Genomic DNA, 25524 nt, shown 5'->3' with positions numbered 1-25524 from the left:
TTATCCCACCCTTACTCTACACCTCTGGGGTTCACTACACCTAGGTGTGAAAAAAGGTATTTCACACAGGCCTCATTGTACTTCTCACTAAACTGCGCTATGACAAAGGGGATATGCATGAAGTTGTCACTGCCTTTGTACCCCAACTGTCAGCTTTCTTTGAGCATTCTCTCCTACAGGGTTTGCAAATGCATTTGCCATAAACTGTAAGGTGTCAACATTACCCTGTTCCTGTTTTTGCTCCCTAGATGCCCCTTCCCATTAGGGCTACATGTTGAGACGTGTGGATCAATAAAGTGTTAATAAACTGATGAGGCCACAGCTGAACTAGAGGTTGCCTGTTGCCATAAAGCAAGCATTGTGTCTGAGAAGCAGACAGTAGGCAGCAGGTCTCTCCCTCCCTCCCTCGCTCTCTCCCACTCTCTCCCTCTCTATCTCGGTGTGTGTGTGTGTGTGTGTGTGTGTGTGTGTGTGTGTGTGTGTGCAGGTATATGTAAGATAAGGACAGCACCAGCAGTCCACATCTCTTCTCTAGCCATGAGAAATATTGCTAGGCCTCAGTCTGGGCAGTGAAGGAGGAGGAGTGTTTGCTTCCTTTTCCTGGAAGAGATTTTTTTTTTAAATTTTTTTTTATTTATTTATTTGAGAGCGACAGACACAGAGAGAAAGACAGAGGGAGAGAGAGAGAATGGGCGCGCCAGGGCTTCCAGCCTCTGCAAACGAACTCCAGACGGGTGCGCCCCCTTGTGCATCTGGCTAACGTGGGACCTGGGGAACCGAGCCTCGAACCGGGGTCCTTAGGCTTCACAGGCAAGCGCTTAACCACTAAGCCATCTCTCCAGCCCGAGATTTTTTTTTTAAGTAACTCTTTCACAGTCCACTAGTCACTCTGCACTGCCATTTCTTTCTTTCTTTTTTCTTTTCTTCTTCTTCTTCTTTTTTTTTTTTTTTTTTTTGTTTTGTTTTGTTTTGTTTTCAAGGTAGGGTCTTGCTGTAGCCTAGGCTGACCTGGAATGCACTATATAGTCTCAGGGTGGCCTTGAACTCATGGCAATCCTCCTTCATACCTCTGCCTCCTGAGTGTTAGATTAAAGGTATATGCCACCATGCCTGGCTTCCATTTCTTACTAGAATCAGACAAGTGAAGGCAGAGGAGAAGGAAAATATTCTAGTAAAAGCAAGGTCTACTGAAATTGTTTCAAAGAGGGCTGCAGAGATGGCTTAGCAGTTAAGGCGTTTGCCTGCGAAGCCAAAGGACCCAGGTTCGATTCCCCAGGACCCACATAAGCCAGATGCACAAGGGGCACATGCATCTGGAATTTGTTTGCAGTGGCTAGAGGCCCTGGTGTGCCCATTCTCTCTGTGTCTGCCTCTCTCTTGCTCTCTGCTTGCAAATAAATAAATAAAATTTTTTAATGCTTCAAAGGGGGCTGAGTTAAGGACACTCACTTGTCAGGGTGGCAGGAGGGCAGAAGCCATCCTGGAGAAGAGTTAATGTGATAAAAATGGGTCTGAGACAGACAAGCAGTCTTTGGTTAGTTGGTTGGTTTTTGGTTTTTGGGTTTTGTTTTGTTTTGTTTTGTTTTGTTTTGTTTGAGATAATCTTGCTAAGTAGCACAAGGTCACCTCATGCTTGGGATCTTCTAACTCAACCTCCCAAGTGACAGGATTACAGATGTGAGCCCACATGCCCAAGTCAACATTTGTTTTTTTAGACTTATCAGTTTGATTCCTCAATCGATCTTTTTGAAATGAGATTGAAAAGTTTTGTTCTGTCCAGTGCCATGTAGTAATTGAAGAGTTTTACAGCGCATTCAGTCTGTGTGTGAACTCTTCACCCATTGTGGCACAGAAGTTAGGATCAACAACATAATCAGACTTTATTTACAAAGCAGGCAGTCAACTATATTAGGCCCATGTGCCTAGGTTTGTCACCCCTGAGCTAGAGGAATAAATTCTGACTTTCATGTCTAGGAAAGCTATGGAGATTTCATACTGGAAGGGTTTTTTGTTGTCATTTTTATCTGGGCACGGGGTACACATACAACGGCTCTCACTCAAGTTGTCTGTCTTCTTCTTTCTTTGAAGCAGGGGTCTCTTGTGGATTTGCTGCTGGGAAACCAGTCTAGCTGGCTTGTGAGTTTCTGGATTCTCCTGACTCCATCTGTCATTGCCATAGACACATTGGTATCACAGACTCAGGCACCATTTTCTGCCCAGCTTTGCAGCTAGCCTTGTGGGTGCTGGGGAGGATCCAGCTCTGATCAGCAGGCTTGCAAAGAAACGCCTTTAACCTCTGAGCCATCTCTCCAGCCCCACCAGAAGTTTTAAACAGTCTAAATTGATGTGACTATGACCTAGGTCACAAAAAACCAGAATAAACACCTGGAAATCTAAAATTCTAGTGATGTTGTTGATATGGGTCATCTTAGAGCCCCAGGAGGAAATAAGCCTGCTGAGGTTGCACCCTTGCACATGTCTCCTTTCCTTGGGCAAATCAAGTGAGACAGAGCAAAGACACATCTTTCATCCAACTGCACATTTCTGGGTCAAAGGTGGCCTTTCAACTCCAAAAATAGACTTTCTCCCTCATCCTACTTCCTGCTGACAAGAAGTGTGAACCCTCAAATTGCAAACTGTGAAAGGATGCAATTCATGGGACTTTTTTCAAAGCCTCAAAATGAAATCCTGGGTGACAAGCTTGTAAGAAGGAGTCAGTAACAACTGCTGGAATGCTGCCAACATTCCAGGGTGTCAAATGGAAAACCACAGATTACCACCAGCTCACAATCCAAGAGATGAGACAAACTTTAAAATGAACATATACTACATAATAGTTTCTTACTCATGATCACTTTTTTCCCACTTCAAATTGAATTCCAAGAAACTAATAATGTGGCCTTGCCTTTAGAATTATCCACTTGAGAGCTAGAGAGATGGCTTAGTGATTAACATCCTTGCCTGCAAAGCCTAGGGACTCAGGTTCAATTCACCAGTACCCACATAAGCCAGATGGACAAGGTGGTACATATGTCAGGAGTTCATTTGCAGTGCCTAAAAGCCTGGCATGTCCATTCTGTCTCTTGCATTCATTCATATTCTCTCTCTCTCCTTTTCTCTATAAATAAATAACTTTTTGGTTTTCTTTTTTTTTTTTTTTTTTTTTTTTGGTTTTTCAAGGGAGAGTCTCACTCTAGTCCAGGCTGACCTGGAATTCACTATGGAGTCTCAGGGTGGCCTCAAACTCACAGCAACCCACCTACTTCTGCCTCTCAAGTGCTGGGGCTAAAGGTGTGTCCCATCACCTCTGGCTTAAATAACTAACTAAATCAAAATATTTTTAAAAGAATTATCAGGCTGGAGATATGGCTTAATGGTTAAGGCACTTGCCTGTGAAGCCTAAGGACCCATGTTCAATTCTCCAGATCCCACATAAGCCAGACACACAAGGTGGTGCAAATGCACAAGGTCGCACATGCACACAAGGAGCTACATGTGTCTGGAGTTCAATTACAGTGGCTGGAGACTGGTGTGACAATTTTCTCTCTCTCCCACTGTCACCTTCTTCCTAGAACACAAACAGCCGTATTTTGGATCAATTGCAATATATGAACCAATCAGCCATAATAATAAATGTCAACTAGGAATTCCAAATGGCTTGACACAATAGAATCTCCTTTATTTTCTCTTATCAAGATGCAGCTTGAGATTCATGTTGGTTTCCTTTTTCCAGACATAGAAAATAGTAGAATCATGCCAGCTCTGCTGCCCAGCTCTGCCCTGCAAGAATAGAGCTCCATATAAAAGAAAAATTTGCCCTTCTTCCTCAGATACCATAGTCTTGCTTCTACAAGGAAAACACTCAGAGATCTTTTAAAAGCTACATAAATATTAGCCAGGCATGGTGGCATAAACCCTTATTCCCAGCACTTGGGAGGCAGAGGTTGGAGGATCGCCATGAGTTTGAGGCCAGCCTGAGAGACTACACAGGAATTCCAGGTCAGCTTGGGCTAGAGTGAAACCCTACCTCAAAAAAACCATAAATATTATTGAGTTTTATATAAATATTACATAAATACAATATGTCAATTATTTCCCTTGTCAACAAGATTAAAATCTTTGTTTCAGACAGTATGCACTTAAAAACTATTCAGTTGGGCTGAAGAGATTGCTCAATGGTTAAGGCACTTGCCTGGAAAGCCTAAGGACCAGAATTCAGTTCCCCAGTGCCCACATAAAACCAGAAACACAAGGTGACACATGCATTTGGAGTTTGTTTGCAGTGGCTGGAGCCCATTCTCCCTCTGTCTCTCTCTCTCTCTCTCTTTCTCTCTCTCTCTCGTAAATAAACAAATAAGTGAAATCTTTAAAAGAATTATTCAATTGGCCTGCTTTGCAAAAAGTACTATGAAGCTGAGCGTGGTGGCACACGCCTTTAATCCCAGCACTTGGTAGGCAGAGGTAGGAGGATCACCGTGAGTTCGAGGCCACCCTGAGACTACAGAGTGAATTCCAGGTTAGCCTGAACTAGAGTGAGACCCTACCTTTAAAAAAAAATAAATTACTGTGTTCTAGAGCCGGGTGTGGTGGTGCACGCCTTTAATCCCTGCACTCGGGAGACTGAGGTAGGAGGACCATTGCTGTAAATTCAAGGCCACCCTGAGAATAGATTGTATTCCAGGTCAGCCTGGGCTAGAGTGAGACCCTACCTGGGAAAAAAAAAAAAGTACTATATTTTAGGTCATAAAGTGAAAGCTTAGCAGTCATACTTCCCTGAGTAAAAGCTGCACTTTCAGTTGTGTGCTTTGAAACATTTTTGCCTAGGCTGAAAAGTTAGTCTTATTTTCCCAAAGGTACCATCCATTTCCAACAGCCTATGGATTAAACTCCAAATGTAGTTAACACTGCAGAGAGCTTCTAGTGAAAATAGCCCATAAGCTTGATTTGGTGAGAAATTCCCCTTGTATATGATCTTCTCAGGTCTCACTAAAAGTGTAACTTTGCAAAAACTGCCATATCACAAATGGCCACTGAGGGCAGCTGTATGGACTTAGCTGAATAATACTAATTTTTTGAGAGAACAAAACCTTTGTGTGTTGACTTCTCATTCTCCATTCACCCTTGGGTACAGTGACTGAGGAGACACCTGTTGTTCTCCTGACTGAAGCCCAACAGCTGTGGGGGCTTCAGATTTTTCCCAATTTTGTTCACTCAGTGCCATTCCTTGTGCTTCCAGCCAACACCAAAGCAGAGGCCCATCTCAACAGGGGGTAGAAGGGAAAGAAAGGAAGGGAATATTCAGGAAGGGAAACACATCCCCAAATGAGAAGTTAATATTAGCCCTAGCATTTGTCAGGGAGCATCAGCAGAAGTATTCCCACCCTCATCAGCTGTTTCTCATTCTTTACCCTTTGCAATAGATGCTCACAGTACATACAGCTAAGCCTCTGGATAGCATACCCATTACAGGTTTAAACTTCCATCTAGAGCATCCCTCCCTGGAGAGCACAGTCTTTGCTATTAGTCAACCTTTGCCTTCATGCTTCCTTGCCCAAGCATGGTCATCTTTAAAAAAAAAAAAAAAAATCCTTCTAATTATAAAAGTAATTGTTGTGTGATCCTTGGGAAATTTTGGGAAACAGTAATGAACCCTGGTGTGGTGGCATGCATTACAACCAGAGTCAGGAAGATTGAGAGCTCAAGACCATATTTCACCATGCAGAAGAAATACTGCTATTCCTATCTTGGTAACTGAAGTTTGTTTGTTTGGTTGTTTGTTTTTGGTTTTGGGTTTTTTTTTTGGTTTTGTTTTGTTTTGTTTTGCTTTTGCTTTTTCAAGGTAGGGTCTCACTCTAGCTCAGGCTGACCTGGAAATCACTCTGTAGTCTCAGGGTGGCCTCAAACTCATGGCAATCCTCCTACCTTGGCCTCCCGAGTGCTGGGATTAAAGGTGTGCACCATCATGCCCAGCCCTATCTTGGTAACGGAAGTTTTAATGGAAAGCAAGTTTTGTAACTTGATGTTCTCATTAATATACCATGTTTAATTTCTCAAAGAAACAGAAGGTTTATGCAGTCATCTGAACATCTGCTAGAGGAGCTAGGAGATAGCTCAGTGGTTAAAAGTGCTAGCTTATAAGGCCTGCTGGCCCAGGTTCAATTCCCCAATACTCACGTAGAGCCAGATGCACAAAGTGGCACATGCATCTGGAGTTCATTTGTAGTGGCAAGAGCCCTGCCCCCCAAAAAGATGCCCTGACATGCCCATATTCATATTTTCTTTTTCTTTCAAATAATAAAAATTTGCTAGGCATTTTAGTAGTTTTCAATTTGTATAATTTGTAAATGCTGTGAGGAGCTTCCTTGGAGTAAATACATGCTGCACTTCAGATTAGTCCCCTAGAATGGACTTAGAACAAGGGAAGGGCAAAGAAGAAACTATGTGCTGTCTAAGGGAGAATGTAGTGTGAAGGCCAGAAGATTTCAGAGCACGTGGCACAGGCTGAACTGAATGTGGAAGAGGGCTGGAGCCAAGAAGGCTGGTGAGGGAGGCAGACCCTGGGAACTGGAGGACTGGCCACAAGCAAAGCGAACGTAGGTTTTCCTTGAGGGCAGTAAGAAGCTAAGGCAGCTAAAGAATAACAGCTGTAGTAAGGTTACTGTGGTTGCAGCTACAGAGCAGACTGGCAGGCAAGGAGACCCAAGAAAAAGCCATGGACATAAGTAATTTCAGTGAAATGAAGAAGGTCTGGTGGTGGTAAGGAGAAAAGGTGAGAAGGTTTAGCACTGCTGGGGACTCCATGCCCAAGATTGAGCACTAGATCATGGCTAGAGAGAATGAGAAAGAAGATGGCTTCGGGGAAAACCACAGGCTCTGGCTTGAGCTGGTAGGCAAGAGAATGGACATTAAACCCAGCTGCAATCCCATCCTGGAGACACCAGTAACAAATGAAAATAAGGGTTAGAGCCCAGATTGGCTAGAGGTGACAGATGACAGGCACTGTACCATGGAAGCCACTAGAAAGAATATTCAAAAGCCATCATGGAAATGCTTCAGGGAGGTCAAGGAACAAGAGTAAAAATAGAGAACTAAATCCTGGAAAGATTTGATGATCTGGAAAATCCAAGAAAGCGAAGTGAAGTGAAATCTGGCTCCTGAAAGAGGACCGCTTATGCATTTTCCAACCTTTAGATGAAATAGCCTCAGTGGATCAAGTCAGACCACTCACTACTTTAGCTAGTAGGGGTGGACAGCCTCAGTTCCTTGATACAGCAGCTATAAGAATCCCTATGCACTCCTAAAACCAACATAGAATTTTTAGTAAGACTTTCTACCTAATACTAGCAACCTTTTTTTCCACTTTGGATTTTTGCTAGCACAGGGTGTCTCTGTAAACTCAAACTCATGATCCTTCTGCCTCAGCTTCCCAAGTGCTGGAATTATAGAAGTACACCACCATTCCTGGCTTCCATGTCAGTTATTTTGTTTTGTTTTGTTTTTGTTTTCCAAGGTAGTGTTTCACTCTAGCCCGGGCTGACCTGTAATTCACTATGCAATATCAGGCTGGCCTTGAGCTCATGGCAATCCTCCTGCCTCTGCCTCCTGAGTGCTAGGATTAAAGATATGCACCAATACACCCAGCCTATTTTAATATTGCCCCATGCAATTAATTCAAACACACCATTATGGGCACCTCTATTTAAGACTATAAGGTGCCAAAGGACACTGACACTGTACTGTTTAATCTGCTGTAATCTCCTGATTTCTGAATTGGTGATGTTGGGTGAACCCTCTTAACCAGCAAATACAAGCTTGTACCAAGGTTCAAAAGAGCAGGTCATTTGTAGCCAATTAAGCAGACCGGGTTACTTTCCTCATGGGGGCCCGGTGTGCAATGGCTGCAGAAAGCAGACTCATTGGAGGTGTAGTAACCTGTTGCTTGTACAAGTTCCCTTAAGGGACCTTAGAGACAGTTTTCTGGTAGAGCTCTGTATGGCTGATCTCATGCTATTCCCAGTCTGTGCTTCAGACAGGTATGCGGGGAGCTTTTGGGAAGCCTGAGGGCACAGCGGCCAGGCTTCATATGGGCCAGGTTATCATGTCCATCCCTCCCCCAAGCTTCAGAATAAAGAGCATGAGATTGAGGCTCTGCACAGAGCCAAGTTCAAGTTTCCTGGCCGCCAGAAGATCCCCGTCTCGAAGAAGTGGAGCTTCACCAAGTCAGTGCAGGTGACTGAAGATAAGGTAGCTGAGAAGCGCTCATCCCTGATGGCTGTGGGGTCAGATGTGCCCCAGTCGTGGCCCCTGGACAAGTGTTGGGCTCTGCCCTCATGACAATGTCCACTGCTCATACCTTACAACCACGCTCATGCAATAAATCTCACAATACAATTAAAAAAAAAAAAAAAACAAGCCGGGTGTGGTGGTGCACGCCTTTAATCCCAGCACTAGGGAGAAAGAGGTAGTAGGATCGCCATGAGTTCAAGGCCACCCTGAGACTACATAGTTAATTACAGGTCAGTCTGGACCAGAGTGAGACCCTACCTCCAAAAAAAAAAGCAGTTCATACCTGGCTGGAAGGTGAAAGGAGGATAGAGATTAGAAAATGATTGCCACAAGGGATTTTCTAAGTTCCTTGGTCTGGGACTTGATTCACAGAACTGTCTTCTTGTCACTTGAGCTGGAAGTTGTCAGTGGAATTCTCAGCAGTCACTTTGGGGCAGTCATGGGCCAGTGCAATAGTAGTCTGAGAATTCACGAATCTTACTGTACTGTGGGTAGATGGTACTGAGTGATGCTTTACAGCAGATGATGCTGTAGCCATGAATAATGAGCACTGTTCTGTGAATACTGGTAATAGTGTTGAATTGCTCCTACTCAGTAAGCAAGCAATATAGTAACACTCTAGAAGCTTACATGTTGTCCCAGTAACCTGTCTTTACATGGTAGCATCCCTATCTGGCTCCCCATGCTGATCATGCTTGTCAAGTATTAGAGTGAGCTAGTTCATGTTCACAAATGCTTCTCTGGTATGCATCAGTATGAATTCACATGGCCATTTGTGTGTGCTCACACAGGAGGCTGGTATCCTTGAGCCAGATTTAGAAAAGTGGGGATTTGCATCTCTATGTGCTAAACCAATGCCATTTTTTCCCCAAGAAGTACAGTGGCCTTTATAGACTTGTTTCTCAACAGTATTCTTCTTTGTCCTCCATCACTTTTATTGGGTTATTAAAAGTAAGCTTATGGGCTGGAGAGATGGCTTAGCGGTTAAGCGCTTGCCTGTGAAGCCTAAGGACCCCGGTTCGAGGCTCGGTTCCCCAGGTCCCACATTAGCCAGATGCACAAGGGGGCGCACGCGTCTGGAGTTTGTTTGCAGAGGCTGGAAGCCCTGGCGCGCCCATTCTCTCTCTCTCCCTCCATCTGTCTTTCTCTCTGTGTCTGTTGCTCTCAAATAAATAAATAAAAATTTTTAAAAAAAAAAGTAAGCTTAGTGTGTAAATCAGAATGTTTCAAATGAAGTGACTAGTTTTACTTCAAAATGAGGCTACACTGGTGGTGCCCACCTGTAAACCCAGCACCTGAGAGGTAGAGGCAGAAGGATCAGAGGTTCAAGGTCAAACTCAGCTATGTAATGAATTGGAGGCCTGTGCTACATGAGACCCTGTTTCAGAAACACATATATAGCTACATCATACATATAAAAATGAATGTCCTGCAAAGAATTTACAGTAATAGAGCCCTAGGGGTTGTAGCACGAGGACCTGATAGCCATGGTGTCCCATTTCCTCCCTCCTGTCTGGCTTTCTTCCCCCATTCCCAAGATCTCTATGTGCTGGCCTCCTTGCCCTGCTGTATACTTCTATGCAATGGAAGCCTAATCCAGGTTAGCAGCCTGAAGGTCAGAAAAAAGTTTCCTAGTTCAAAATACATGAACCCCAAGGGAAGTCTGTCATTGGTTCAAGATGGATTGTATGCTCTGCACCCAAGCCCGCATGCTCAACACTATAGACCAGAAGCCTGGGAGTCATGTTGGGGTCACTAAGGCTGGGGAGTGTCGTCCTGAGATGGGGAGGAAGGGAAGGGGAAGTCACTTCTCCACAGGAAGTAAATGAAGGTAGAGAACTGCAAGAAGGAAGCCAGCAAAATCCCATGCTCATTGTCTCAGTATCACCATGGTCTTTTTTTGTCCCAGAGTATCTTCATGAGTCAGATTGATATTATTATAGTTTTGGAATTAAGTTAACAGTCACCTGTGTAATTTTTTACATTTCCTTATGCTGTACATTAGTTCATATATTGAAATATAATTATGATAGTTGCTTTTTATGTTCAGTTGATTAGTTGGTTTGGTTTGGGGTTTCTTTCAGAGAGGGACTCATGTGGTCCAGGTTATCCTTAACTTACTGTGTAGCTGAGTGTAACCTTGAACTCCTGATCCTCCTGCCTGTACAACCCAAGTACTGGAATTGTAAGTGTGTACTACCACATCCAAACCATACTTTAAAAGGTTATTCACAAACCAGGGGTGGTGGCACACACCTTTAATCCCAGCACTTGGGAGACAGAGGTAGGAGGATCACTATGAGTATGAGGCCATCCTGAGACTACAGAGTGAATTCCAAATCAGCCTGGACTAGAATGAGACCCTACCTCAGGAAAAAAAAAAAAAAAAAAAAGTGGGAGGAGTATTCACATATATCATCTCATTTATTTCTGAACCATTTGCTACCTAATTAAGGAACTCTGTTTCAGGCTGGAGAGATGGCTGAGCAGTTAAGGCATTTGCCTGCAAAGCCTAAGGACCCAGATTCCATTTCTTAGAACCCCAGTAAGCTAGATGCACATAATGGCATATGCATCTAGAGTTCATTTGTAGTGGCTAGAGGTCCTGACATGCTCATTCTCCCCCCCCCCATAAATAAATAAAAATATTTTTTTTAAAAAGAACTTCTATTTCCCAGATGAACAAGTCGAGAGGCTCTATGACTTACCAACAGCCACACACTGAGGACCTTCAAGGGGAGGGCGGGCAGACCTGACTCCCGTCCCTCTTCTCCCTGGTGTCAGTGCCTTTTTATTTGTGCTTACCTAGTTGTCCCTGGAGACAGATTGCCATCATCTTTACTGCAAAGATCTTTACTCCCCTAGCTTCATGGTCCCTGTGAGTGTGAAAAGGTGGCTCCATCTGACGGTGGACGAGGAGGTTAGGAGGCACTCGTGCATATGTAGCTGCAGTAGGAGTCCTTAGGGTGTGGAATGCATACATGGAGGAAGACTGGGTCTCCTTATTACATATGGGAAGTCAGAGGGGCCTCTCTCCAGTAGGGAGTAGTATCTCTACAGAGCCCTTGGTATGCTGTCTCCCTGGGAGAGGAGTATCCTGCCTCTGCTTTTCCTCACATGCCCCTTCTCTAGCTTCCTTCAAAGACCCTAGAAACATTGCAAGCAACCTGAGCCTGAAGCACTCTTTAAGCAAAAGGTCCTAGGCCCACCCAAAAGTGCTGTAGGGGCACCTAGCCCAACTTAGGCCCCAGTCTTGCCACATGCACAAAGTACCCCCAAGAAGTCTCATGCCCTGTAGTCCTCTTACTTAAAATAAACCATGTACACATGTGTACACACAAGATGGTGAAGTTCATCCATGGAAGAGTTTTAAGATGGACCAAAAGAGTCAGGCATTCCTTTATGCCATCTGTGCTGCTTCTAACTAGGGACAGCCCCCACTTCCTCCTGTCCAGGCTGCCCGATCTTCAGGAAGGACTCAACTTGTTTCCTTCTCTGTCCCTGATGTACTCTCTGATGCCCTCTGGAACCCTCCCTAATGAAGCAGGATCCTTTGTAGTTCTTTTTCTTTGTTCACAGCCCCCTGCCCCAGGGTACCATGAATTATTCTCAAATGACTTAATTCTGCGAAGACAGAGAACAGACAGTGGTTCAAATCCAGGGGAAGGCTCTATGCATTCATGTGTGTCATCACTTTAATACTAGCTCTATATATTTTACATAATGATGTCAAACACTTGTTTGCTGGAACTTCTACCATACACCACCACTTCAAGAGTAGCTCCTCTTACCATGACTAAAAGCCCAGCTTCTTCATACTGTGCATGCTGTCTGCCCTCACCTCTCCTGCCTGCAGTGGCAGTAGTCTTCAGTGTTACGCTGTCAGCTCTCCAGAGCCGGAGGGGGCTAGACATTTCCTCTGATGATCAAGATGCCTTCTCCCCCAGAACCGCTGGCCCTGAGGGCAGGAGAGAATGCATCTCACAGTGGCTGTTATTACTCTAATAGTCAAGTTGGCTTTTTTGTTAAGTGTCTAGAATTTAAAGTCAATGAAGTCACAGGCCATATCTTGGGCTATGACCCATGGTGCTGCGTAGAAGAGCAGATGTTCTTAATCACCAGCATCTCCTACTCAGCCCACCAGGGACCTTCCAATGGTAGAAAGTAGGCATAATGTCACCAGGCACAGCCTCAGATGTCTCTAGTGTTCTTCTCCAGCAATTTTTTGGGCAAGGTCCTTGTTGTGTGTCCATTTTCTAAAGCATAAAGTTGAATCTTACACCATACACTCTGAGGGCTGAGGGCTGGCAAAAGAACCCAGCCATGATTCCTTTGTGACAGCTGGTGACTTCTACTCTTGGCACTAATTTCATTCTGGCATGGAAGAGGCTGCATAGGGAGGGAGAACACAGTGGAGAATGTATGTAAACTTCCTCTATACTGTAAGAATTCTTCAGTGAAAGTAAACGCAAGACAGCCCCAGAAAGTCAGTGGGAGAGTTCTCTTGCTTGACTACCTCTTTGTCAAGAATAACTACCTTTGGGCTGGAGAGATGGCTTAGCGGTTAAGCGCTTCCCTGTGAAGCCTAAGGACCCTGGTTCGAGGCTTGATTCCCCAGGACCCACATTAGCCAGGTGCACAAGGGGGCACACGCGTCTAGAGTTCATATGCAGTGGCTGGAAGCCCTGGTGCGCCCATTCTCTCTCTCTCTCTCTCTCTCTCTCTCTCTCTCTCTCTCTCTCTCTCTCTCTGTTGCTCTCAAATAAATAAATAAAAATAAAAAAAGAATAACTACCTTGGAGCAGGGCATGGTGGCACACGCCTTTAATCCAAGCACTCAGGAGGCAGAGGTAGGAGGATCCCTGTGAGTTCAAGGCCACCCTGAGACTACATAGTGAATTCTAGGTCAGACTGAGCTAGACTGAGACCCTACCATGAAGAAAAAAAAAAAAAAGAATAACTTCCTTGGGCTGGGAGATGGCTCAGAGGTTAAAGACACTGCTTGCAAGAGCCTGCCAGGCTGGGTTCAGTTCCCCAGAACCCACATAAAGTCAGATGCCCAAAGTGGCACATACATCTAGAGTTCATTTGCTGTTGCAACAGGCCCTGGTGCTTCCCCGCCCTCTTTCTCTCTCTTTTCCTGCCTTATGTCCAGGTTAGCTGTTGATCTCAAAGGTAGCTATAGGCAGACCAGCCAGCTACCTCATCCTCCCTACTTTCCTCTGTGGCATCACAGACCCCTGAGGCTCATCTTAGAAAACTGGGGAGGGGGCTGGGAGATGCTCAATGGATAAAGTACTTGCCATGCAAGCATGAGATTCTGAGTTTGGATCCTCAGAATCCAGGTAAAATGCTGGGTGTGGTAATGTGCACCTATGATCCCAGTACTGAGGAAGGAGAGAGAGAGAATCCTTGGGGTTCACTGACTAGCAGGCCTCGCCAAATCACTAAGCTCAAAGAGACTCAAAGGAAAGAATAAGGCTCAAAGAATAAGGCGGATAAGAAATGAGAAAAACACTTTACATAGGCCTCTGGCCTCTGTATGCCTGTGCATACAACTAAGTAAATAGAAAATTGGGGAGAAGCCCTAACAGAAACTCCTAAGACTAGAATCCATGGGTTGGTATTTATGGGCCCTAACATTTGAGATATATCTTTACAGTGAGGTTATGGATGATGTATTCCCAACTGGAGCAGGAGATCAGATGCACACTTCTGATGTTGTACCATAGCCCTAGAAAAAAAAAAGCTCTTGAAATCACCTAAAGAAAGGATCTTAAGAAATCACCTGTCAAGAAATGTTAAAACCAACTGGAAATCTAGCCACAGCAGCTGCTTTTCACAATTGCACACCATGGGGTATCTCACTCAAGCAGTTAGTGGGACTAAAAATAACCAGGAGCTAAAGTTATGCATGCCACAGAAATGCATGTGGGGAAGGGGGTTAGAGATAGGCATCCTGTGGCCAAAGGAAAAGTGACCAGAACAGTAGCTACCTGGAGGTTCAACAAATAATAGGAACCTGTACCTCCCTGCTCTCACTCTTATGAGTCAATCAAACCTCATGCTGCCCATTTTACCATTTCATAGATGGTGACAAAGGATGTTGGCCATTGACCTCTTTCAGATAAGGAATTTTGGGGGGTGGGTGTGGCCATCAAAGGTTGAGTTTCACTCTATCTAGTCCTGGCTGACCTGGAATTCACTGTGTAGTCTCAGGCTGGCCTTGAACTCATGGCAATCCTCCCACCTCAGCCTCTGGGATTAAAGTGCTGGGATTAAAGGCATGCGCCTTCATGCCTGGCCAGATTGAGAATTTCAGATCTCTGCTGCAGTCCAAGTACAGCTGACTGCCCAAGGGAAAGACAAGTAATAAATGTGGGAATAAGTAACTTCTTTGTTTCCATCCTATGCCTGAACCAGTGAGCTGAGCCAGTGAGTGTGAAAGGTCTAGGACACTGCAAAGAAGTAACTGTGTTTTAGTTGTGAAACAAACAGGGACTTTCTCACCAGCAAAGGGAAAAGTGAGGTGACATCAGAAGTAAACATGTCCACAAAACACAAGAGGAGGTTGTTTGTGTTGTGGGAACCTTAAAGATAAATATACCCACTGAGCACCAGAGAAGCTAGATCTGCTTTCCCATGCCTAGGAAAGCACTGACCCGGTTTTTGTAAGCCAAGGTATCTGATCCCTGGTTTGTCTCAGTTCCGTGGTCATCATCGGCACTCCCACAGCACATGCTTAGGAGGCTCCTGTGATGTACCATGCTGACAGCATTCACCCTGGACCATTGTGTTGGGATTTCTACAAGATCTTCATGGGGCTGAGGCTACTGTAATCCCCAATTTGTGGTCTAGGAAACTGAGGCATTCAGAAATTAGGAAATTTGCTCTGGGTTCCTGCCTGCACAGGGCCAGTCAGGATTGGCCCACAGCCATTCTTATTCCAAAAATGGTCTTGTGGTGGTATTTTGTCATGAACACTGAATGGAATATTTCTTACAGTCTTCTGAGATCCCTTTGGAAGTTTTTAGTTGTGTTCTGTTTGTTTTCTTTCTGTTTCTCACTTTCATTATGTTCTTTTATTCCTGATATTCTTCCCTTTCTCCCACAAATGAAATGAATGACCCTGTGCTGGAAGTTTTAGGTACTAACTAGGTGAAAGTTTCATTTCTGCCACTAATGTATATGTGACTTTTTGTTGTTGTTTTGTGTTGTTTCTTGTCTCTCCTCCCTCCTCAACCATTTATTCTGAGATAAGATCTTATTCCACAGTTCAAACTGACCTTGACCCTGTCCACCTCAACTTCCCTAGTGCTGGGATTGCAGGCAGGCAACATGTAATTCTTCAGAGCTAGTTCTTTCCTTATCTGTGACATGAAGGTATTGGTTTGCATTAGAACTAAGGTCCCTCCTGTGATAGATACCCTCCTTCTCTTTTCCCTCCTTCTTGATCTGTCTTGGCACACCTAGGCAGAGAGAAGCAGTGGTTTCACAGTGTACTCCTAAGTGGCTGGGGGACATGCTAAGATGATGAGGAGACCAACCAGCATCCATGAAGCACAGGCTAAGCTGGCCTTCTAAAAATGTACCAGAAATAAATTTCTTCTCTATTTTTCTGTACCCCTAATCTTGTATTTCCTTGAGGTTATTGTTTCATACTGCCCCTTCACTTCATCTCCCTTCATCACCCTCCATTTGTACCAAGTCATCTAACTTCCCTCATGTACCCCATCTCAGCATTACTTCTCACTGTCCCACATCCCTGCCCCTCAAAGTTCTGCTGTCTAGTTAGGAGACAGTGCATCTTGTCTGCCAAATATGTTTGCCAAGTATTCCTTCCAAGCACTGTAATGCTTTACTTTATTTTAAGCCAAAATTCAATATTTAAAATCTTCAAGGGCTGGAGAAATGGCTTGGTGGTTAAGGCACTTGCCTACAAAGTCAAAGGACCCAGGTTCTATTCCCCAGGACCCATGTAAGCCAGATACACAAGGGGTGCATGCATCTGTAGTTCATTTGCAGCATCTAGAGGCCCTGGCGTGCCCATTCTTTCTCTCTCTCTCTCTCTCTCTCTCTCTCTCTCTCTCTCTCTCTCACCCCCCCCCCCGCCTATTTCTCTCTTTTTCAAGTAAATAAATAAAAATAAAATAAAATAAGAAGATCTTCAAGGTAGTAGGGAAGTTTGGGACAATATTCCTTCATTCTGACTACCAGTGAGGGCCCTATTTTTGACCAAAACTTCCTAGCTCCAGGCTTGGTGGTATTACCCATCATTAGGAGACAGTGTCAGGGTGGTGTGATAAGATGGAAGTAGGAATAGTGAACAGGGTGATATCCCATGAACAGAATTTGATACCTGTAGCAGACAGCCACATGTCACTGGATTGAACTTCCAAACCAGGCAGTTATGGAAGAAGAGATTTATTGAAGATAAAGGGGAAGTTCCATAATGGCAGAAGAAGTTGGCCTCTTTTCACAAGAACAGGCAGAGACAGAAGAAAAGCCAAAAGCCACCACAAGAAGCAAGCACACTTAGGAACTCTAGGCAGAGGTCAAGCACTTTGCATATCTTTATACTGGAATTCCAAGTCCACCCCCACACCTTAGGGCTGGACCCTAGGATCCGCCCACAGTGACACCTCCTCCCTCCAGGTAGCTGCATATCTAAATTACAAACTTTAATAAAATCCTGAATACATTGAGGGCCATCCATTCAAACTACCACAATACCTTTATTATTCTTCTTTTAACTACATCATAAAACTGTTTGTTCCTGGTGGATATGTAAATTCTACTAAACTAGAGTATTTGAAACATGTGAAAGGAACTGAGATGTGTTAAATCTGGTTGTATAGACACCAATTTGTGTAGAAGCGACCACCACTTGTACCTAGCAAACCAATGTTGCCCACATTGTGGTAAAAGTTTCTAACTTAACTGACAATTTGTATTTAAATGTACCCTGATCCTCACACTGTCAAACATTGGAGGACTCTGTATGAGGACTTGAAATTATTATTTTTTTTTTAATTTTTTAAAACTTATTTGAGAGTGACAGACACAGAGAGAAAGACAGATAGAGGGAGAGAGAGAGAATGGGCACGCCAGGGCTTCCAGCCTCTGCAAACGAACTCCAGACGCGTGCGCCCCCTTGTGCATCTGGCTAACGTGGGACCTGGGGAACCGAGCCTCGAACCGGGGCCTTAGGCTTCACAGGCAAGCGCTTAACCGCTAAGCCATCTCTCCAGCCCTGAAATTATTATTTAAAAACAACAAAAGTCGGCCTCTTTACTCTTCAGCCTCCCAAGTGCTGGAAATGCACATATGTGCCACCACACCCAGATCAAAAGTCCTCTTATCATCTCATTTCCTTAGAAGTACGTGCTCAACCATGTTTATTGCTGCTCAATTTATAATAGCTGGGAAATGGAACCAGCCTAGATGTCCCTCAACTGATGAGTGGATAATGAAGATGTGGCACATTTATACAATGGAGTTCTACTCAACGGTAAAGAAAAATGAAGTTACGAAATTTGCAGAAAAATGGATGGACCTGGAAAGGATTATACTAAGTGAGGTAACCCAGGCCCCGAAAGCCAAGCGCCACATGTTCTCTCTCATATGTGGATCCTAGCTACAGATGACTGGGCTTCTGCGTGAGAAGGAAAATACTTAGTAGCAGAGGCCAGTAAGTTAAAAAGGAGACATAAAGGGAAGAGAAAGGAAGGGAGGAGGGTACTTAATAGGTTGATATTGTATATATGTAAGTACAATGATTGTGATGGGGAAGTAATATGATGGAGAATGGAATTTCAAAGAAAAAAGGGGGGGAGGGAGGGAATTAACACGGGATATTTTTTTATAATCATGGAAAATGCTAATAAAATTTTTTTTTAAAGTCCTCTTCCTTTAATGTCCTCTGATTTCTCTTAAATTTTTCATGATCACTTGGGAGTCAGTGGGGTTTTGTCCCCCTCAGTCTGCCTCTAAAGGAGGACAACCGCACTATCAAAGCACTTGTTTGAGTCCACGGGAACCATGTGCATTGCTTAGGCCTTTGCATCCCTATTTTAGGTGTGTTTCTAAGGAGTAGGCTGGTTGTCATGGTTTACAAAGCCCTTCTTCACTGTCAGGATGCAAGAATATTACAGTAGGCAGCAAGGAGGCACAGGCCATCTGTCCCCAAGGGAGGGGTCTCTAGGAAATAAATAGCCTTCAGGACAGAATGCTTACACAGTCAGTCCCTGCTTCCAGCAGAACTTAAGATCAGGTCCTTTCTCAAGGCTGTGTTCTAGAATTCTTAGCTTACAAATTGAGGTCTGGTTTTTTAGAGGATCTCACTGCACACTTGTGTTGCCCTCTTCTCAGCCTTCCATGCCTATGTCTTATGAATACGGTGGGAACTGGGGGCGGGGGTTGAGCTCTGGAATATAGTGCTCACAGCAGTTTGCATGTGCTAGTTATAGCTTTTCTCTCTTGCTGTGGTGGGGCCCGTGTGAGGAGGATGCTTCTAGATAACCAGAATGGCTTCCAAGACAACCAGGGAGCATCTAGGAGCCTTTTACATGGAGACCACATCTGTCTAGTTTAACCCAACACTAGGAAGTGACACTTCAGTCAGATCCAGTGCTCTCTGATTCCTGGGAATCCACGGCAGCTGAGAGCAGAGCAGTTGGGAGCCCACACTGGCCTGTCACATGCCTGTGATTTGTCAGCATGCCTCTTTCTGATCTGACGAGTCATGATGCTCCAGACCCAGAAGGGCTGTGTCATAAAGGAGAGATGTTGCCCAGAAGGAGAGAAGGTATATATGCTCCTGCCTGTGATGTGCTGTGTACTGAGTTTTCAAAAAGGCCCCAGCCACTCCCATGTGCTGATGTCAACAGGGTGTTTCTGGCCTCTGGCCCATTTGCACTGGGAAGGCTGCCCTGGAGACCTTCTGTGGCCTTTACCTGTTCACAGTAGTTGAGGATGGGGGCGCAATCACCCTCACCTGTGTGTGGCAATCCCTACCATGGGCTGAGAAGTTACAGAAATGAGTGAGCTCAGCTTCCACCCTCTAGTAGTTTCAGGAGACCCTTCCCTATTCCTACTAAATAGTCCTGAGGCTGGGTTTTTGAATACAAAAGGGACTTTTTTAAAGGTACACTGATGATTTTCTTTTTCTGGAGCAAGAGTCTGAGCAGGAGTCTTGTCATGTGAATCCACTGGTACCCAGTGGTTCCGTGAGCCTCTAGTCTTCAGGGTTTCCACATCCGGTTGCATATGTCTGCAGGGCAGCCCTTTCTCCTGCCTTTTCTTTTGCTTTTTCTGACATGTCTCAGTTGTTTTTAAAGCCCAAAGCTTTGCCATTGCTTAATGATTTTGCCTTACACTGATCATATGCCCTTAGTTTACCAATATCCATATCCCCCTTCCCTTTCAGCACCCCAGTGAGCTCATCAGTATGCCAGCAGATGATCTAAGCCCCAAATCATCACCCCGAGAAAGACAAAGCCTCCGGAAGGAGGGCGGGTGAGGAGGGGCGCTATAAATGATGCAGCCTGAAGCAAGCCACGGGGGCGCCTTGGTGGGCGTGCATGTGTTTGAGCACATTTCCCACCCACAGTTGCAGCACCTGCCCCTCCTTCCCTCTCCCCTTCCCTCTTCACTCTCTCTCTTTCTCTCTCCCTCTCTCTCCCTCTCCCCCTCTCTCCCTCTCTCCCTCTCTCACTCTCCCCCTCTCCCCCTCTCTCCCTCTCACCCCAGCAGCAGCAGTAGCATTTTAATGTCAGATGGAAGTACCAGGCCTGTGTTGCCATGGTGACCATGAAGTGATGGAGCTAAAAGCAGCAGCCTGAGCTGCAATTCACCCTCAGCAGTAGTGCAGATTCTCTTTGTCTTATTGGAGCTCCCCTCCTGCCATCCTCTCCCCCTGCCATGTTGTTGAGCTCTGCTCCCCTGCAGGTGTACACCTAGGGTATCATGGAGGCCTGTGAGGGTAAGGAAGGGAGAATGCCAGGCTACAGGGGTGGGGCCACACTTGCAAAGGCACAGGCAGCCTAGTGTTTAAGGACTGAGACCTCACTTGAGACCAGTCTTTTAAGAGGATTAGAGTTGGAGCCTGGCAGAAACTTTTCAACCCTGCCAGGATGCCCCTTACCTGGACATCTGCTCTTGGCTCTATGTCTGGCTCATTGGCCATGAGCCCAGTGGTTCCCCTGATAGAAGGGCAGAGCAAAATGTCCACCTGCCTGATGAGACATGGGGACCTGCCTGAGTTACTGCAGTCATGGGAAATAGAGCTAGAAGTGAGAATACTCCCTGTACAGGGTCCAAAGAGAATCTCTACAGATGACCCTTTTCACTCAGTGAGAGTGAGCTGATATGTATACACAGGTGGAGTCCAGCAGAGCTGAGGGCCCTAGCTACAGTCTGGTCCTAGCCCTGGAGTCATTTACCTCATGTGGCCTCTGGAACTTATTCACTCTCCAAGACCTTTACGTAGGTGGCATTGCTGTAGTATGACATCTTGAGGTTCCTGGAAAGGGCTGGTTTTATAAACAGTGTGCTGCTGTTTGGCATCTACCATCATGGAAGTGAAGGCTGCTGGGATGGGGCCCAAGAATAAACCCAGCCCACTACCCTTCTTCTCCTCTGTTTTGACCCAAGGCAACACTGCAACTCTAATGCACTGGTATTAAATGTCAGATTTACTCATATTCTAGCTGATGCCCTCATTTAAAAATCAAAGGCAGGGGCTGGGGAAATGGCTCAGTCAGTAAAGTACCTCTTCCACATACATAAGAGTTCAAACCTCCAGCATCCACATAAATGCTAGCTGGGTATGGTGATTTGCCTGTAATCCTAGCATTCAGGAGGCAGAGAAGGGATCCTCAGGGCAAGCTACCCTAACTAGACTAGTCAAACTGACAACACCTGGGTTTACTTGAGAGACCCTCTCCCAATAAATGAGATGAATAGTGATGTAGGAAGATACCTGACATCAGCCTCTTGTCTTCACACACACACACAAATGTGAACATGTTTACTCATGCCACACACATCAAATAAATAAATTAATAAAAACAAAGTGGAACCCTGGCAGCCTGTCGTCCCATCTACTCAAGTCTACTCCGAAGGCTCAGACAGGAGGATCTCTTGAGCATTGAGTTCCAGGCCAGCTGGATAACACAGCAAAGCCATGTCTCAGAAAGAAGGGGTGAGGAAAGGGGAAAAAAGAAACGAAGTACGATGAAATGAAATATCAGAGGTCAGGTTTATGCTGCTCTAGTCATAAAAATACACCATGGTTTAATTAAAGTTTAAAACTTTTTTCTAGGCACTGACAATATCTAACATAAAAATAGATGCTTGCTTTATTATTGCTTTGTGTGTTTGTGACACAGTCTTATAATATATCCCAGGCTAGCCTGGAACTTACCATGTCACCAAGAATGACTGTGAACTCCTAATCCTCCTACCTCCATCTCTGGAGTGCTAAGAATTCTGCAATTACAGTCATGTACCACCACACCCAATTTAACACAGTGCTGAGGATCAAACTTATGGTTTTGAGCATGCTCAGCAAGCACAAACTGAGCTACATCCCCAGCCCTATGCATTTGTTTTAGCATTGTATTTTAGTTTAGGGGTTTTTTTTGTTTGTTTGTTTGTTTGTTTTGTTTGTTTGTTTTTCGAGGTAAGGTTTCACTCTAGCCCAGGATGACCTGGAATTCACTATGGAGTCTCAGGGTGGCCTCGAACTCATGGCGATCCTCCTACCTCTGCCTCCCAAATGCTGGGATTAAAGGCGTGCGCCACCACGTCCGGCTAGCATTGTATTTTAGAAGAATCTCTTCCATATTCTGAAAGTTATACTTATAGTCAAAGGTGAAGGTGATTGGGGCTGGAGAGATGGCTTAGTAGTTAAGGCGTTTGTCTGCAAAGCTAAAGGACCCTGATTCGATTGCCCAGGACCCACGTAAGCCAGATGCACAAGGGGTGAATGCGTCTGGAGTTCATTTGCAGTGGCTGGAGGCTCTGGCGTTCCCATTTTCTCTCTCTCTACCTTTCTCTCTCTCAAATGAACAATTTTTTTTTTAAAGTTGAAGATGATTAACAGTCAGAATTCTTAGGCTGCTCCTATCATGGTCTTGAATCAATAGCTCTACAGTATCTTCTAAAATATACCACAAGACTATTGACACCATTTCTACATCAGAAATAAATGATAAGCCTTTAAGATGGTTAAGGACTGTAAGGCTGTTGTTTTAGCTTTAAAATCATATATACACACCCTGATATTTGTGAATATTCTGCCATTTTTTAAGTAATTTGCTTAATCTCACTTCTTCAAGGAAAAGTGAACAAGACTAGGCTAGATCCCTTTTTACAATACTCTATCACATTTTGTATGTTTTCCTTTATAGTGCTTCACAGAATTGCACATGAACAGTAATGAATGTGTAATTCAGTCATGGTTTTTAAATTTATTTATTTATTTATTTATTTATTTATTTATTTATTTGAGAGAGAATGGGCACTCCAGGGCTTCCAGCCAGTGCAAATGAACTCCAGAGGCATGGACCACCATGTGCATGTGGCTTACGTGGGTACTGGGTAATCAAACCTGGGTCCTTAGGCTGCGGAGGCAAACACCTTAACCACTAAGCCATCTGTCCAGCTCCTGTTTTGTTAAGTTTTCCAAACCAGACTGTAAGTTCTGTGAGGGCAGGAGCAGGGACTCTACCCCACTGTGTCATGAAAGCTGGCACACAGCAAGGCTTAGTGACTGTTTATGAAGTAAAAACATAAGAAAAGTAGACAAAAGGGTTGATAACAATGCTGGGGCCAGTGCTCACAGGTAACAAGAGTGTTCACCTCCATGGGCTTCCTCTGAGTTCAGAGACCTTCTAAAAGTGCTCTACAAAATTTATGTAATTTTTCTACTTTACATCTGAAATTTGTCAGAATAAAGTTTGGTTGATCAATGAAATTGTACACATAGTAACCCCCACACACTCCTTTCTGCTACCCAAGGTCAACTACAGACTTAAAAATATCAAATGAAGGGGTGGGGAAATGGCTGTATGGTTGAGAGTGCTTACTGCACAAACATGAGAGCCTGAGTTCAATCTCCAGCACCTACATACCCATGCAAAAAGCCAGATATGTCTGGGCCTGCCTCTAACCCAACACTGAGTAGGGCAGACACAAGAGGATCGCTGGTGCTTACCAGTCAGCCAGTCCAGCTGAAAAATGTTGAGCTCCAGGTTAAGTGAGAGACCCTATGTCAAGAAAATTAGGCAAGCCGGGCGTGGTGCACACCTTTAATCCCAGCACTTGGGAGGCAGAGGTAGGTGGATTACCATGAGTTCGTGGCCACCCTGAGACAACATAGTGAGTTCCAGGTCAACCTGGACCAAAGTGAGAACCTACCTCGAAAAGCCAAAAAAGAAAAAAGGCAAAAGAGCAGTAAAGGAGGACATGTGATGGTCTCCTCTGGCCTCCACACACGTGTACACACATCTGTGTGCACCGCACACACACCACATACCATGTATACACAAAAAGATATATTAAGTGGAAAGTTTAAGAATTAAGTATTCTAGGAACTTTAAACAATATTATTATAGTATATTGTTCTGAGTTTTCTATTTTGTTATTGTTTATCTCTTCCTATGCCTAAGTTTTAAAACTTGGTCATAAATATATATGTATAGGAAAAATGTTTGTATAGGATTTGGTATTATCAGTGGTTTCAGACATCCATGGAGAGTCTTGGACAGTATCCCCAGTAGACAAATGCAGGAATGGCAGTACAGGAGCCTTGTCATTTGCTAAGCCAGTTCCCAGGCAGGTAATTTATATGAAGCAAAGCTAGCCAGCCCTTTTGCCAGAATGCCCAGGACAGGGATCATGTTAGAAGCCTCATACTACCACTCACCACACTGAGGTACTTTCAAGCAGTATCTGGGGGTAGTCTTGTCCACTTCGAGAGCCACAGTTTTTCATATGTTTCTCAGCCAATCCTAAAGCATAATTAAAGCAGAAGCTGTTGCTGTGTGATCTCCCAGAAATGGAGACAGGAGGAAATGGGGACACACCCACCAAACCCAGAGATTTGATCTGAGCTGCAAGGTTGACATTAGTGTACTTTAGGTGGGACAAAGTGTACAAGAATCATTTGTTTCAGCTCACTTCACACTGTCAGAATGGTCATAGAACCTCTCCCTTAAAAGCCTCAGGGTGCCTCCCTGGGACAGCCATTTAACACAAACATGAAACTGTCTAAATCAGGACACTACACCATTTTGCAAACTTGCCCAGGCAGCAGTGACCTAAATATTACTCAGGGTGTCTGACATCTAGCCCTAGAGGAAGAGTGTATTGGATTTGATTGTTTTCATACTAATGAAGTTAGGCCAGTAATTCAAAACTCCCCATCAAGGTGGCTGAGTCATGTGAGGCTATGAATCAGTTCTTTAGAAAGCAGTGGTGTGGAGATTTTATTGAATTATTCACTTTCTAGCAGAATCACTTCTGCACCCACTCATTCTTATTTGCTGTACAGTTTTTAATTGATATATGAGTAAATGAGCAGGGGTGGAGGGCTTGATAGAAATAGCCCCACCCATTTATGCCAGCCAGCAATAGAGGCAGTCTTTGGAAAATGTGACTAAACCACTTCCAGGCCAAGGAGTGTAGCGAATGTGGTGGCAGATTGTTGTGCTCACTCTCCCAGGTGACCCTGCAGGCAGTAAATAAGGCCTGCACTCAAGCCAGCAGAGCCATAAACACACACAGCAGGGAAACCTGCCTGAACTGCCCACCGAGACTTCAGCTGCGATTGCCCTTTACCGCAAGTGTGTCTGCACTCAAGGTCACACTAAATTTGGCAAGAAGCCACATGGGAACACTTCACATTGAGCCTCTTAGGAGACTGGGGACAGACAAATGACAGCTGCTCTTGGGCCCTTCAATCAAATTAGTGATCATGCAAAAATTGGAACTCCTTCATGTTGTGTGGGGGAAAGTACAGATGTGGTCTCAGACAACCCACACTCTATTTCCAGCCAGTGAGCTCCAGCCCATATCTAAACAACCCATTTCTGGGAACTTAAAAGAAGTGAAAGAGTAGTCAGATGGACTGGAGTCCTTGAAGGACCTTTGATGTGTCCACCCGCAGCAGCATGGTAAGTGGCTTCTGTGATGTGGGATTCCTGAGCAAGAAGGGCTGGACCCCCGCCACTG

The 25524-nt window shown here is 44.6% G+C and overlaps 1 protein-coding gene and 1 non-coding gene across 3 annotated transcripts in view; both read left to right on the top strand.

Moving 5' to 3' along the window:
- Window positions 1-25524, top strand: part of Myo1d (myosin ID) — a 394397-nt gene that overhangs the window by 349978 nt on the left and 18895 nt on the right. The window lies entirely within an intron of this gene.
- Window positions 7842-7975, top strand: LOC123463832. Its single transcript, XR_006639205.1, has one exon. It is a non-coding gene; the product is annotated as a small nucleolar RNA SNORA70 (small nucleolar RNA).

The sequence above is a fragment of the Jaculus jaculus genome, chromosome 9, assembly GCF_020740685.1.
Source record: "Jaculus jaculus isolate mJacJac1 chromosome 9, mJacJac1.mat.Y.cur, whole genome shotgun sequence".
NCBI classification, from domain to species: Eukaryota; Metazoa; Chordata; class Mammalia; order Rodentia; family Dipodidae; genus Jaculus; species Jaculus jaculus.
The sequence above is the reverse complement of the archived record's forward strand: the minus strand, read 5'-3'. Positions and strand labels throughout refer to the sequence as shown.